The sequence below is a fragment of the Natator depressus genome, chromosome 4 (genome assembly GCF_965152275.1).
Source record: "Natator depressus isolate rNatDep1 chromosome 4, rNatDep2.hap1, whole genome shotgun sequence".
NCBI classification, from domain to species: domain Eukaryota; kingdom Metazoa; phylum Chordata; order Testudines; family Cheloniidae; genus Natator; species Natator depressus.
Window position 1 is genome coordinate 97,819,428 of NC_134237.1, and position 15,840 is coordinate 97,835,267.

Genomic DNA, 15,840 nt, shown 5'->3' on the forward strand with positions numbered 1-15,840 from the left:
CTGCCTTCTAGATCTATTTTTCCTGAGGCCAATGGCAGCAGCTGTACAGAGCTGTTGCTTTTGAAGATACACACCAAACTGAGCAATCCGTACACACAGCAGAAAAGGCGACAGCATTGACAGAAGCTGAACACTGAGTAGCACCACTAAGGGTTAATGGCTCCTGAGGCTTCCAGCCATATTTCTCCTTTCCTCTTTTTGTTCTGTGTTTGAGCCACATTTAATCTAACTCTTCTCTCCTCCCTGCATTCCATGTTGTTGTGATATCATTTACTACAAATCTGACCCCCCCATCCCACTGCTCTAGCTGACTGCGTTCCTCTCTGACTTCAACTCCTGGCTCTCCCTCTTCCTTGAATCACAATTCCCCACCCTCATCCTCACTTATTTAGATTTCCATGTTGATAACCCATCTGATTTCCTCGTCAGACATCTTCTCACCCTCCTTCCCTCATTTGGCTTTCAACTCAAGGTCATTTCTCACACTCAACAAAATACCTGCTCACTCAACCTTGTCTTTTATCAAACTTGGCTTCCTCTGTGATCTCTCCATTTCTCAGCCTCACCTTGTCTCCTTCAGCATTGCTCATCTGTCTCGTCCCTTTTCGCCTGCTTACCCGGCTGGTCCATGACTTCTGATATCCATGAGTTCTGCCTTGCTCTCAGCCCCCTGCTTCAATGCCCTCTCCTTTTTCAACACAGGTGATTTCCATGACTTTGTACTCTCCACTATCTTTGACCCTGCCAATCCCCCACCCTAGTTCACACCTAATATGTCTGACAATATCTTCATGAATTTCCAGCTGTTAACGTAAATTTAATATGACCAAATCTGATCTATTGATCTTTATCCCCTCAAGCCCTCCCTTCTCTTTAACTTCTCTATTACAGTGAATGCCACCATTCTCCTCCGAGTTACTCAGGCCCATCACCTGGGTGCCACTAGGACACATTTGGCGTACATCTAAATCTACGCACTACTTCTTACATCACAGCTCTATGATGAGCTTTTCCTCTGGCTACTCTGCTAAAGGCTCTTCCAAGCCTTCATAATCAAATCTCATATTGACCATTGCAACCTGATATTCACTCTGACTTCATCACTGCTCGCTTTCATCCCTCAATCACCCTCCCCTTCTCCACCACATCGAGCACAAGATTCTTGTCTTCAGCTTTAAAGCCCCTCACAATTTAGCTCCTCCCTACCTAGTTGAAGCAATATTTTACTGTGATGTTACCCCTGCCTTTGTCATCATCTTCTCTCTCAGACAGCTCCTTATTATCTCCCTTGCCACACCCAACTCTTTGCAAAGTCTGCAAAGCCAATACTTTATTATCTTCAGATCACCTTTGCCAGGATTGTCAACAGAATACTTCCCACTGCCAATGGCTAGACAGGTAGAGGGGCTTATTTCATGGTCATTTGCTTGTTTTACTGTTCCCTCATCCTCTTCCCCATCCCAAAATCCCGTTTGCTTCATCTCTCTTTTGTGTTGTGTTTTTATATTGTGAGATCTATGGAAGAGGAAGTGTCCTTTTGCTGCATGTATAGACACCACCTAGTACAATGGTGCCTTAAATTATTGATTGATACACAAGGTGCTACTTTAATACAAATAATAATGAGTAAAAATCAATCATATGCAGTACCAAAACAAACCTGAAGACCATGAATTACTTTCAGAGTCTCTAATACTGACCAAAAGTCATAAACAAAAAGGATCAGGAGGCAATATCCTCATATCTATCAAACCTAGCCTTCTGACTCTAGTATTTCTAAAATGCCTAACATTGTGGTGCCTAAGTGCCAAACCCAGCATTTTAAGCAGCATTAAAAATGTTCAATATTGATCTCATCTCACTGTTTCTCCATTATTTCAGGTTATTCCAGGTTTTTTCCTTTTTCTTTCCTCTGGCTCCTCCTCAGTTACTCTTTCACTCACTTCTTATCCCATACATCCACTGGCTGTCAGGCTTCTATAAATTGTGCCAGCCCAGCACCCAGCTGGCCCAAGATACAGGGAGCCAAAGGCTGCCTTTGAGCCTCTCTTCCTAAACTGTGTTGTGGACTTCTTGGCTGTAGCTGGGTCTCATGTTCTTTCCTCGAAAATCATAAAACTCTTATACCAGTGGTGTGTGTGTGTTTTTCATTTATCTTCTCCCCACCTTCTTCCAATTAGAAAGCACAGATCCCTCATCACTATGCCCTCAAACGTGCCACAGGCTATATAGAGTGATAGGATCTAAACTAGGTCATCTCGCCCTCAGTCTCCTATCTAGGTCATCCAGCCCTGAGTTATTCCAGATAACGATAAGTCTCCAGGCCTCAAAGAAGAACATATCAGTGGCAGTGGTGTTGTTTTCTCCATGAACAGAATTCCTAGGGGTACTGATTTCCAAAGTGGTGATGGAGAATCTTTTATTCACTATATAGGAATTGTTTTCCATACCACAAACAAACACTCTCAGGCATTTCTTATGGGTCAAGGGAAACCCCATTAGTACAATCAGGCTTCCTAATAGAAGTATAACAGGATACGGTGGGTCCCAAATATTAAAGCAAATAAAGAGTGTTAACAGATACCTTTTAGTTCAAGACAACCATTCAAAGTTTCAGTCTTGTGCTGGTGAGCAAAGGCTTCTCCATTAGGCTCAACAGCTGATCAGTGGAGGAAGGAAAGACTGAGCATTGTTAGAGGCTGCGCTCAGATGTCAGACTGCTCTCCCCTCAAACCTTGCTCCTGAACAGGGACTGAAAGTTGGAAAAGAAAGATGTTGTCCCTAAGTTTTCAGCAACACGGTGGGAGGCCTCTGTCCCTGTCCTCCCATAAAATGACACTCCTGGATGTCATTAGTTATGACTTTGCATGTGTATGGTGATAGAGCCCTATGGGTAATATTTTCAAAACTACCTAAGTGATTTAGAAACCTAAGTCTCAAAAACAAAAAATGTAAATATTGAAGTCTAGACCCACAAAGGGTCTTGGGCACCTACATCCAACATTTAAGCACCACTGGTTCTGGTTTGGGCTGCAGCCCAAGTTCTGGGACCCTCACACCTCCTAGAGGGTCCTAGAGCCCAAGCTCCAGCCTGAGCGTCTACAACACAATTACACAGTTCCTTACCCAAAGCCCTGTGAGCCCAAATCAGCTGGCATGGGCCTGCCACGGGTGTCTAATTGCAATGTAGACACACCCTTAGGGTCAGAATCTAATCCAAGCGACATGACTCAGCAATATCGCACATTGTAATAGGAAAAAAAATACAGAAATGGTTCAAGGTGAAAATTCTTTCTCTCTGGTAACCCTGATCTTCTCACTTTGTACTTGGACAGTCTTTGGGAAATGCTGGAGGAGGCCTTCTGCAGCCCTTACTCATAGGTACAAAATGGTCCATGTAAAAAAATGGTCCTTTAATTTTATCACTCCATTTCTGTGTTTTATAAAGCTGTGATTGTTAGTACAAATATAGCATTTGTCCATGCAAATGGACATGTAGCCACCCAAATGATCATTTGTACATGCAAATGAGGATGTCTATGCACAGTTGTTGCTATTAAACATGTAAATATAGATGCACAATTGTATGTACATTTTAGAACGCAAAGTGGGCTTCAACTTTATTAAAATTTGCCCTCAGCGCTTGTATTGTTGGATATATTTATTTATAGATGTGCTAGAATGCATTATCCAAAATATTGGTATAATTTACACTTTCCATTTATAGACTTTGTGAAAGGGTTAATAAACTTGAATAAATAGATAATTAAAAATGAAATAGCTTAAGCTTAAGTATTTACCAATTTCTATCAAAATACATGTACCAAAATAATTAAGAACAGTCATACAAAGACTAAGGGCCTGATACAGCTCCCACTGAAGCCAAAGGCAGACTTTCCATTGCCTTAAATGGGAGCTCGATAAAACTGTAATCCCCTCTACAAATATCTTGTGAAAAGGATTAAGCAGTTTTTGGTATAGGTTAGTGGGATAAAGCATTTTATCATAGAATATCTGGGTTGGAAGGGACCTCAGGAGCTCATCTAGTCCAACCACCTGCTCAAAGCAGGAACAATCCCCAACTAAATCATCATCAGTATGTAACTACAGGTCACTTTTGAAAAGTTTTTATCTTCTACACTTCAACAGCTTCTGAAAATGAATGTAAGTTCCCCTGTACAGAATCAAGTGCCATTGCTAGTGGCTTCAATAATTAGAGTAATTCCTTATCTAACCTCTCCAGCCCAATGTTACATTACTTTCTGGCAACCAGCACACCTTTCCTGGACCACCCTGAAACAAAACTTCTAAGCAGTCTGCAAAAAACAATTCCACCTTTCAGTTTGAAGATACTGTGATATTGCACTCCATGATGTGTTGTGGAAATATGCTTATGAGTGTGAATATGATGTAACTGGAATATGCTTTATGCAAAGTGTGGGCCATTAATGGTGGTTTGGAATCTTGATGGCTCCCATTGACTCGGACAATTGGTTGTAAATGGCTTTGTTTACTTGCAAACCTTCCTGAGTATGTGCAGGCCAGCCCTGGAAGAATGGAGGCTGGGGTCTCACAGGCACTGTTCCCTCTGAGCTGTGCATGTGTGCGCGCGCACACAGATCCTAAACCCCGCGCGCACAAAAAATGAAATACATTGGAGCCAGGCCGAAATATCATTTACGGACGACTTTTGACATTGCTCGCCCGCCATCTATCAACACAGCCAGATTCTACAAGCTGGCAAGGGGGGGAAATGGATAATATATAATGTATAAACATTTTACTCCCTTGGACGCATTTGCCTCATGGCGCACAAATTTGAATTCTGCTTCAAAAATTTGCACAGAAGAAACTTTTTGAGCACACGGCCTGCCAAAAATTAGAGGGAACATTGTTCATAGGACATGTGAACATGTCACCTGATACTGGAATCCATTTTAAACCTGGTGCTTTTCCATTTAGAAGGAGGGGTGGGGACCCAGAGAGACAAAAGATTCCTGCCTTGTGCCAAAGCTGTAAAAGGGGGTGGAACAGAAAAAAAGGGGCTGCCAGTCATGAGAACATCCCTAGTTTTAATGCTCTACCTCAACCATCTGATACTCAAGAGCTAAAAACAATTTCGTAGATTTTCCTTTCTCCTGCCATCTCTAATTCTGTGTCCAAAACCCAACCTCTTATATCGCCTCCTCCTCACCGTCGCTTCCACCTTCTTTCTTATCACTATTGTCAACTCCACTATTCTTCCTGACTCCCAGTTCCACAATCCCACTTTCATCTTTGACTAGTCCTTTCTCCCCCATTTTATCCCCCTACTCACACAGTCTATCACTTCTTCCTTTTTGCCATCACCCAAATCTATCTGTTGTTCTATTATTGAAACTCTTGATCAGCTCTCATCTAGATCATTCTGATCTCCTCCCTTTCACAGCCTTCTCTCTTTCACACTCCCCACTCCAGTCTTTTCAAAAGCTCTGAATTTCCCTGCTCGCCCACAAAACCAATTGGCCCAAATAGGTGACAGTTATAGCAGTTGCACACTGTAACCTGATTCTTCAGTGTTTAATAATTGTATTGGTTTCCAGTTGATACGAGCTCTATGGACTGCAACATGCATGTGTTAAACCATTACAGAAAAAATATCTTACAGGTGGGGGCGGGGGGGCCTTTGGCCATAGATGCACTAGAAATTTATATGAATGTCCTCTCTGAGCTGCCATCTCTCTTTCCGAATCAGGGCTGAAGCAGAAGAGATGGACATGGCAGCCCAAAGAGGTGGCAGCCCAGGGTTCTGGGAAGTGGGGAGCCAGAGGCCGAGGAAAAGCTGGTGCCTCCTCCTCCAGCCAGTCACTGACAGCTTCCATCACTGCTTCTTACGCATATCCAAAGGGCCTAGGTGAGAGAGACCAGCTAGACCTCTCCCCTCCACCCTAGAGATTGGGAATTCACCCCCATCCCTTGCCACTGGCAAGACCAGGACCTCTCCCTACCTCCAAGGACCTGGAGAACTAGAACCTAGGCCTGCAGGGCTCTGGGTGAAAAGTACTTCCATGCGGCCACCAGCAGCTATGGCAAAGCTGTGATCCATGTACTATATATTCTAGGGGACTAAGCACTACATGAAGTGCTGCCCACAAAAGACCCAATAGGCAGCACCTCATGACCTCTGATTGGCTCAGGCACACTAATCATGGAAGGAGTTCCAGAAAGCCATCTACACAACTGGGCAGTACCTGGCCTATTGCTACAGCCCTGCTCTCATTTCCTGCTTTGGACCACAGCTCAGTTCTGACCCTTGTCTTGATCCCTATAATCTCAACTAGACTACTGATTCCTGACTCTGGTTCTGACCTTCAGCTTGACTCCTGGTTTCTGACTCTGGATCTGACCCCTGGCACCCTATTCCTGCTCCAACCACTACGCATGACTGCTGGTCCTATCCACTAGGCCCAGCTTCCAATGTCAAAAGTTGTGACATATCCCATTGTAGAAACTGGGACCTCTTCCTACCTGCCTCCCCACCCCCACCCCCAGACCCAGTTCCCTAGCATCCAAGAACCTTGGGCCGCCATCTCTCCATGCCACCTCCTCCACCTCTTCTGCTTCCAGGCTGCTCTGGAAGGAGAGATGGTAGCTTGATGAGGACATACATGTGCCACACAGCAATGCAAAATGGGGGAAACTTTCTGAACATGACCTCGGCTAATTGGCAGGTAACCTGGGCCCCCTCTTTAGAAAAGTTCTGTTTGTGCCCCTGAAATTCAGGAGATCTGGATACAGGTGCTCAGCTCTGCCACAGATTACTTTTGTGACAGTAAGTGATTTGCCTAATCTGTCTGTGCCTCAGTTATCTGTGAAATGAAGATATTATCTCCCCCACCCCATTTTCTGTCTAGTCTATTTAAACTGTAGTACGTTGTGGGCTTCTCTTTACTATGTACTGGGCCTCGCACAATGGCAGCCCAATTAAGTTTGGGGTCTTTAAATGCTTCTATCTTGCAAGTAATAAAGTGCACATGCCATGTTGGTGTACACAGATATCTGTAAGATATAAGTACAAGTAGATGTACATGTAACTTGTGTTCACAAGTGGAGGCTTTGCTTTCAACATGTGCCCCCAACATTTCTGAACAAATCTGGGTGAACTTGGAACTTGTTTAGAGTATAAAGAATTCTACAGTGGTCAAGGTTCCTCCCCCACTCTGAACTCTAGGGTACAGATGTGGGGACCTGCATGAAAAACCTCCTAAGCTTATCTTTACCAGCTTAGGTCAAAACTTCCCCAAGGTACAAAATATTCCACCCTTTGTCCTTGGATTGGCCGCTACCACCACCAAACAAATACTGGTTACTGGGGAAGAGCTGTTTGGACACGTCTTTCCCCCCAAAATACTTCCCAAAACCTTGCACCCCCCCCCTTTCCTGGGAAATGTTGGATAAAAAGCCTCACCAATTTGCCTAGGTGACTACAGACCCAGACCCTTGGATCTGAGAACAATGAAAAAGCATTCAGTTTTCTTACAAGAAGACTTTTAATAAAAATAGAAGTAATTAGAAATAAGAAATCCCCCCTGTAAAATCAGGATGGTAGATACCTTACAGGGTAATTAGATTCAAAACATAGAGAACCCCTCTAGGCAAAACCTTAAGTTACAAAAAAGATACACAGACAGAAATAGTTATTCTATTCAGCACAATTCTTTTCTCAGCCATTTAAAGAAATCATAATCTAACACGTACCTAGCTAGATTACTTACTAAAAGTTTTAAGACTCCATTCCTGGTCTATCCCCGGCAAAGACAGAATATAGACAGACACACAGACCCTTTGTTTCTCTCCCTCCTCCCAGCTTTTGAAAGTATCTTGTCTCCTCATTGGTCATTTTGGTCAGGTGCCAGCGAGGTTACCTTTAGCTTCTTAACCCTTTACAGGTGAGAGGAGATTTCCTCTGGCCAGGAGGGATTTTAAAGGGGTTTACCCTTCCCTTTATATTTATGACAAGTGCCGATAATATAAACAAAATACTCCAAGTTATTCCTTATTCGACATTTCAGAGTGTCCTGTTTTCCCCATGTTTTACTTCTCAATGGTGATTTCTTCATGCTACAGATTGTACTTTTTTGTGTCTGGTACAGCATAATAAATAATAATTTCCCTCAATCTAACTTACTGTTGTTGCTGTGACCCTTCTTAGTGTCATCTTGGCAAAGTGAGTTATAACTTGCTAATGTTTTGCCCATGTGGCCTTCGTGCACTCCTGAAGGCCATTTGACCAAACACCCTAGTATAGACTTTGGAAATCAGAAAAAACACAAAGGTTTTTTTTTTAATTTAAATAAGTGGAAAATTGCTTTTGTTGTTGAGAACTTGTACAGAATACAGTAAAGTACTATGCAGTGTTTTTGCAGCCATGTCAGTCCCAGGATATTAGAGAGAAGATGGGTGAGGTAATATCTTTTACTGGACCAACTTTTGTCTCTCTCACCAACAGAAATTGGTCCAGTCAAAGATATTACCTCTGCCACCGTGGCTTTATATAGCTCATGGTATAAAAATTCACAACATTTGGTAAGTAACCTTCATAATACTCACTTTTTTTTCTAGCTACCTGCAAAATACCACTTCCCCTCATCATATACAAGCTAATTCTAGAAACACCTATATATAAACTTCAAATGGCTCAACTCTGTTGCAAACAAGATCATCTATCCTATACAACCACCTGAAAACCACATTGGCTTGAAGCAGCTATAATTTCCCCTTCCACAACAAAACAAGTATCTTCACCCTAATATGTTCCACTGAGCATTAGTTACACACACAATCCAACAGATTGGACAAGCCAATGCAGAGTAGGGTGATCAGATGTCCCGATTTTATAGGGACAGTCCCGATATTTGGGGCTTTTTCTTATATAGGCACCTATTACCCTCCACCCCCTGTCCCAGGTTTTCACACTTGCTATCTGGTCACCCTAGTATAGAGGTTCCTACAGCAGAGAGGATTTCTTAACATAAAGCCACTGAATGTAACCATATTATCGCTTTCTCACTGTAATGTATTTACTGGATCATAGGGTGAAATCCTGAACCCACTGTGAGGGCTTTTGAGGGCTTTGGATCAGATTCAAAAGCCCTACATTTGTCGTAAGGTTTTTGCAGTTTAGTTGCTAGTCATGAAAACAAAATGTCACCTGGAATGTTAATACAAAGACAAATTGTAGACTGAGTTTACAAATTGATATGTTCTATGATACTAAACTGAATAAAAACATATCAACAGACAACTATGATAACATTTATTTGGTTATCTAGTAAATTTCCATATATTCCATAAACTGAATGAACTGAGCAGTAGAATGAAGGTGAGCATAAAAACAAATAACCAACTAACATTCCTATAAGTTATGTCCCAGGACTTTGGTGATTTAATTATGTAACTTCCTACTATGCTTCATCCATTTTTCTATGTTCCCATCCACAGTTTCCCCAAGTTCCTGTTTGAATTTGTAACATTTTCTGAGTAATGCACACAAGAACCACATGGAAACCAGCCAACTAACTTTATGAATGAGGAGCTTGCTTTAAAGCAGGTTGTGTCATACCATCATTAAGCATTGTAAAACTCCTTAAGTGCCTCTGAATAAGGACAGAGCATTGACTGTCCCCCGCAAAGCTTTCATAATGAATGGATGGGGACACAGAGCCAGTTTAATGCCTGTTACTTTATGCAACCTAAACTATTTAGTGTTCATATTTGCATTTTGAAGTTGTCCCTCACTAGAAACTAGATTGTGCCTTCCTGATCTATACAGGCAGATTTCCCTCCACCTGAGTCTAGGCGGAGAGTGGGTTGCCCCAACCCCCTTCTGGATCCCACTGTAGTCCATTAAGTCATGGGACTATATTATCTTTTCCATAATCCCGTGTTTTTAGGAACACGCACCCCTTAAGGGAAAGACTTAAATCTTTCAGTTTTCCCATGGTGGTCCATGCCAGTGTCCTTGCAGCATCCTCATCTTCCTCTGAGTACTCAGATTGCTACTCTGTTCTGTTCTGCCTCCTTTAAGGTTAGTTTCCTTCTGTCAGGTGTAGCCAACAGTGCTTGTCCCCAAACAGTCTATACCTTAAACAAAGAAAGGCTTATTTGACACAGGATAGAAAACAGACAAAAACCACAAAACATCAAAGGTTAGCTAGAATATAAACATGGCTAGACCCCCCCCCCGCCCCCAAAACACTTGTATAAGCATAGCTTAGGCCCAACCTCTTAGTTACAACATATTGGAAAAATCGACCTTGCTTAATCATCTTGGAAAATCAGTCAGTCAGTGAGTCTGTCTCATGTAATAGTGTGGCTAGTGTTTCCCTCAGTACCTGAAGAACCCTTTCTAGCACTCTGCAGACTTTATCAGCCTAGGTATTAAAAGGGGGGATTTTCAAAAGTCAATGGGAGCAGAGTTAGGCCAACGCGGAGTGGTTTGGAAAATCTCAGAAGTCTTCTCTAGTACGTTGTAGATAATTATCATTTAGATCAAACATCCTTACACAATTTCAATGCTATTTCAAAGTTGTACCATTGATTAAAGTTCATTACCTTGTTCAGATTTCCCATAAATTGTAAGGACCATTTCAAATATCATTTGCACATTTCAGAGAACTCTTTGAACCATTGTACAAGGTTTCACCTTTTAAGATGAATGCACAACTTTGTGCATAAAAAGAACACCCCAAATAATTAGCAGCTTGGTATTTTTCAAAATGACCCATTTCTTTGTGAGTATGAACAAACATCCTCCTTTAAACAGGGTCTTTTAGCATATTTATTGCTTCTCCTTCCTGTTTCCAGGCTGATTTGTAATTTAACATAATTTATAGACACAATATTGGCATGATTAAAAGATATATAGCAAATATAAGTCATATCAGACAGGCAAATGAACCAACAAGTGTTTTCCCCTGATCTCCAAGGGCCTGCTGCCTTAGTATTCATCCTTAAGCGTCATAGAATCATAGAATCATAGAATATCAGGGTTGGAAGGGACCCCAGAAGGTCATCTAGTCCAACCCCCTGCTCGAAGCAGGACCAATTCCCAGTTAAATCATCCCAGCCAGGGCTTTGTCAAGCCTGACCTTAAAAACCTCTAAGGAAGGAGATTCTACCACCTCCCTAGGTAACGCATTCCAGTGTTTCACCACCCTCTTAGTGAAAAAGTTTTTCCTAATATCCAATCTAAACCTCCCCCATTGCAACTTGAGACCATTACTCCTCGTTCTGTCATCTGCTACCATTGAGAACAGTCTAGAGCCATCCTCTTTGGAACCCCCTTTCAGGTAGTTGAAAGCAGCTATCAAATCCCCCCTCATTCTTCTCTTCTGCAGACTAAACAATCCCAGCTCCCTCAGCCTCTCTTCATAAGTCATGTGCTCTAGACCCCTAATCATTTTTGTTGCCCTTCGCTGGACTCTCTCCAATTTATCCACATCCTTCTTGTAGTGTGGGGCCCAAAACTGGACACAGTACTCCAGATGAGGCCTCACCAGTGTCGAATAGAGGGGAACGATCACATCCCTCGATCTGCTCGCTATGCCCCTACTTATACATCCCAAAATGCCATTGGCCTTCTTGGCAACAAGGGCACACTGTTGACTCATATCCAGCTTCTCGTCCACTGTCACCCCTAGGTCCTTTTCCGCAGAACTGCTGCCTAGCCATTCGGTCCCTAGTCTGTAGCGGTGCATTGGATTCTTCCATCCTAAGTGCAGGACCCTGCACTTATCCTTATTGAACCTCATCAGATTTCTTTTGGCCCAATCCTCCAATTTGTCTAGGTCCTTCTGTATCCTATCCCTCCCCTCCAGCGTATCTACCACTCCTCCCAGTTTAGTATCATCTGCAAATTTGCTGAGAGTGCAATCCACACCATCCTCCAGATCATTTATGAAGATATTGAACAAAACCGGCCCCAGGACCGACCCCTGGGGCACTCCACTTGACACCGGCTGCCAACTAGACATGGAGCCATTGATCACTACCCGTTGAGCCCGACAATCTAGCCAGCTTTCTACCCACCTTATAGTGCATTCATCTAGCCCATACTTCCTTAACTTGCTGACAAGAATACTGTGGGAGACCGTGTCAAAAGCTTTGCTAAAGTCAAGAAACAATACATCCACTGCTTTCCCTTCATCCACAGAACCAGTAATCTCATCATAAAAGGCGATTAGATTAGTCAGGCATGACCTTCCCTTGGTGAATCCATGCTGACTGTTCCTGATCACTTTCCTCTCATGTAAGTGCTTCAGGATTGATTCTTTGAGGACCTGCTCCATGATTTTTCCAGGGACTGAGGTGAGGCTGACTGGCCTGTAGTTCCCAGGATCCTCCTTCTTCCCTTTTTTAAAGATTGGCACTACATTAGCCTTTTTCCAGTCATCCGGGACTTCCCCCGTTCGCCACGAGTTTTCAAAGATAATGGCCAAGGGCTCTGCAATCACAGCCGCCAATTCCTTCAGCACTCTCGGATGTAACTCGTCCGGCCCCATGGACTTGTGCACGTCCAGCTTTTCTAAATAGTCCCTAACCACCTCTATCTCCACAGAGGGCTGGCCATCTCTTCCCCATTCTGTGATGCCCAGCGCAGCAGTCTGGGAGCTGACCTTGTTAGTGAAAACAGAGGCAAAAAAAGCATTGAGTACATTAGCTTTTTCCACATCCTCTGTCACTAGGTTGCCTCCCTCATTCAGTAAGGGGCCCACACTTTCCTTGGCTTTCTTCTTGTTGCCAACATACCTGAAGAAACCCTTCTTGTTACTCTTGACATCTCTTGCTAGCTGCAGCTCCAGGTGCGATTTGGCCCTCCTTATATCTTTCCTACATGCCCGAGCAATATTTTTATACTCTTCCCTGGTCATATGTCCAACCTTCCACTTCTTGTAAGCTTCTTTTTTATGTTTAAGATCCGCTAGGATTTCACCATTAAGCCAAGCTGGTCGCTTGCCATGTTTACTATTCTTTCGACTCATCGGGATGGTTTGTCCCTGTAACCTCAACAGGGATTCCTTGAAATACAGCCAGCTCTCCTGGACTCCCTTCCCCTTCATGTTAGTCCCCCAGGGGATCCTGGCCATCTGTTCCCTGAGGGAGTCGAAGTCTGCTTTCCTGAAGTCCAGGGTCCGTATCCTGCTGCTTACCTTTCTTCCCTGCGTCAGGATCCTGAACTCAACCAACTCATGGTCACTGCCTCCCAGATTCCCATCCACTTTTGCTTCCCCCACTAATTCTACCCGGTTTGTGAGCAGCAGGTCAAGAAAAGCGCCCCCCCTAGTTGGCTCCCCTAGCACTTGCGCCAGGAAATTGTCCCCTACGCTTTCCAAAAACTTCCTGGATTGTCTATGCACCGCTGTATTGCTCTCCCAGCAGATATCAGGAAAATTAAAGTCACCCATGACTGCTCTTAAACTATTGTTGTGCGTTTTGTAATGTTATTTGAAGATACAGCTACATGTCAATAAGTCGATAAACAGAAAGAGATGATAGATAACAGAAAGCTATGTAAAAACAGGAGAAGGAGCTGCATTACTTCTATATGATCCTCAGAAGCACAAAATGGTTGTTAGAAAGAACAGTAGCTTCAGTTATAGCTGTAAAATAATTTCATTAAAATTTCAAAATTGTCTTGCAGTGTTCAAAATGGAAACTTTGCTAAATTTTAAAAATGTTTTTGAAAAAATTTGAATTTTCAAAGTATTGCCTTTTCATTTTTCTCCCTCTTTTCCTTTTATTTTCCTTAGTGCTGTCTCAAAAACGAGTAAAGGAAAAATGGAAAGGGACGGGACAGATGCCAAAATTTGAACTTTCAAAATTTTCAGATCCAATGAAAAAAAATGAAAGTTTTGAATAATCTTTTCACAAACATTTTATTTAAAAAAGTTTCAAATTTAAATTTTGACCAGCATTAGTTATAGTGCAGGGTCCAGAATAATAAAGATAGACAGAAATGACTCTTGTTCTGCACTTACATAGTCCAATTTTTGCAGTTTTGCTCCCACTGCTTGAATTTCAGACACTGTGCTCCTATAGTCAGCGAGAAGGCATCAAACTTCAGAGCCTCTAAAATATTCTTCAGCTCCCTTTAACATCAATGGGCATTGGATTAGGCCCAAGGGAACTGCTGTCAATTTTATTTGGTTCTGAGCCTTTCTTCTGGCAATTATAAACTATATTTGATCCAAATAATGTAGAAATTGTTCAGATCACCCAGACACCACCACACCTTTCAGACAAGCAAAGATAAAATCAGTGGAACTGCTGTTTTTATGCTTTCTGCACCTCTAATTACCAGCGTTGAGACACTGGACAGCAAAAAAAAAAGGAGGATCCAGGAACCCCAGAAATAAGGGAAGAGGAGATTTTCAGTCAATAAAATTTAACAGATGAAATTTTAAAATAAAATTCAGTGCATGTTTACACAGATTTTAGAGTTATTTTCCCTTTTTAAATAATGAACATGGGCAGCCCATTTACTGCAATATGAAGTCATGGAGCATCGTTTTGGCTGATCCAAAGCCCATGGAACCCAAAGGCTTCTTCCTATTGCTGTCAATGGTTTGTAGAGGGCTTACGTACTTCAGTACATTCTTTATGGGGAGAGGGAGCCCAAACCCTAGACATTCATCTTTTATCTTCATCCTCATTTTCACTTTGCTCTCTCCTCCGTGGCCACAGAAGATTCCCTGGCCAGGGTGTAAGGTCTTTAATGTTTAAAGAAGTTCTTCTGAAATTTCGTCATTCTCATTTGTGTGCACTTTTGTGAGCCCTTGTTCTTGTTGGACCTGGTATTATGAGTGCCAAGAGCCTGCAAGACAGGCTGTTTTCACACCATTTCCAGTCTTAGTGAAAACAGGCAGTATCAGAAGTCTCACAAGAAAGCCTGTCCTCATGTAATTTCATGGAGAATTTCGCAAACTGGAGAGGTTGGTCTAGTTCATATACAGGTAGGAGAAGCCTCAGAAATTTTGGGTGCTTTAGACTAGATCCACAAAGGTACTTAGGCTTTAGTCTTTGGGTCAGAGAAAGAGAGAAAGATTGAAGCCCACTGGTTGGGGCATTCAGGAGGAAAGGGTCAGTGGGGAGACAAGTTCCAGACTTCCTGCTCCAATGTATGTTTAATTATTTATATACAGTGGAACAGCATCAGCAGGCAAATGAGAGACCCCTGCCCCCAGAATACCCCAAAGCCCAGTAGTTAAAGCACCACCCTAAGAGGGGAGGAGATCCAAGTTCAAATCCCTTCTCCACATCTTGCACAAGGGGGAATTGAACCCAGGCCTCCTACATCCTAGGTGAGTGTTCTAACTACTCTTCCTGTGGTAGTTTTGTGTAGGGATAGGCAAATGCTGAGCATAGCTACTGGATCAGCCCCTGCAAGTAAGCTAGGCAAGGGAATGCACAGTTTGAAGATCCCGCTGAGGCTTACGCATGAGGTACCTAGACTGAGGCAGTTGTGCATATGCTCACCAGCACACACATGGATCCCCCAGGAACTTTAACAGTGGAAATTTAGGTAGCTAGGGACTTCAAGTGTCTACAGAGTTGTGCAGCAGCTAAGCAGTGGTTCTGAGGATCTCAGTGGCTCTAAATGCCATTTTAACTGGCAAAGTCCTTCTTGAAGCTAGCCCTTTATTGCCAAACCTTCTGTAGATTTATCCATCATTACTTGAAACACAGGTCACAATTTTCAGACATGCTGCTGTAACCCTGTTGGACCTAGCTGTAAACCCATAAATTAAAGTCATCATGTCATTTTTGAAAGTCATTATTGGTGATGTAAGAGTGTTCTAG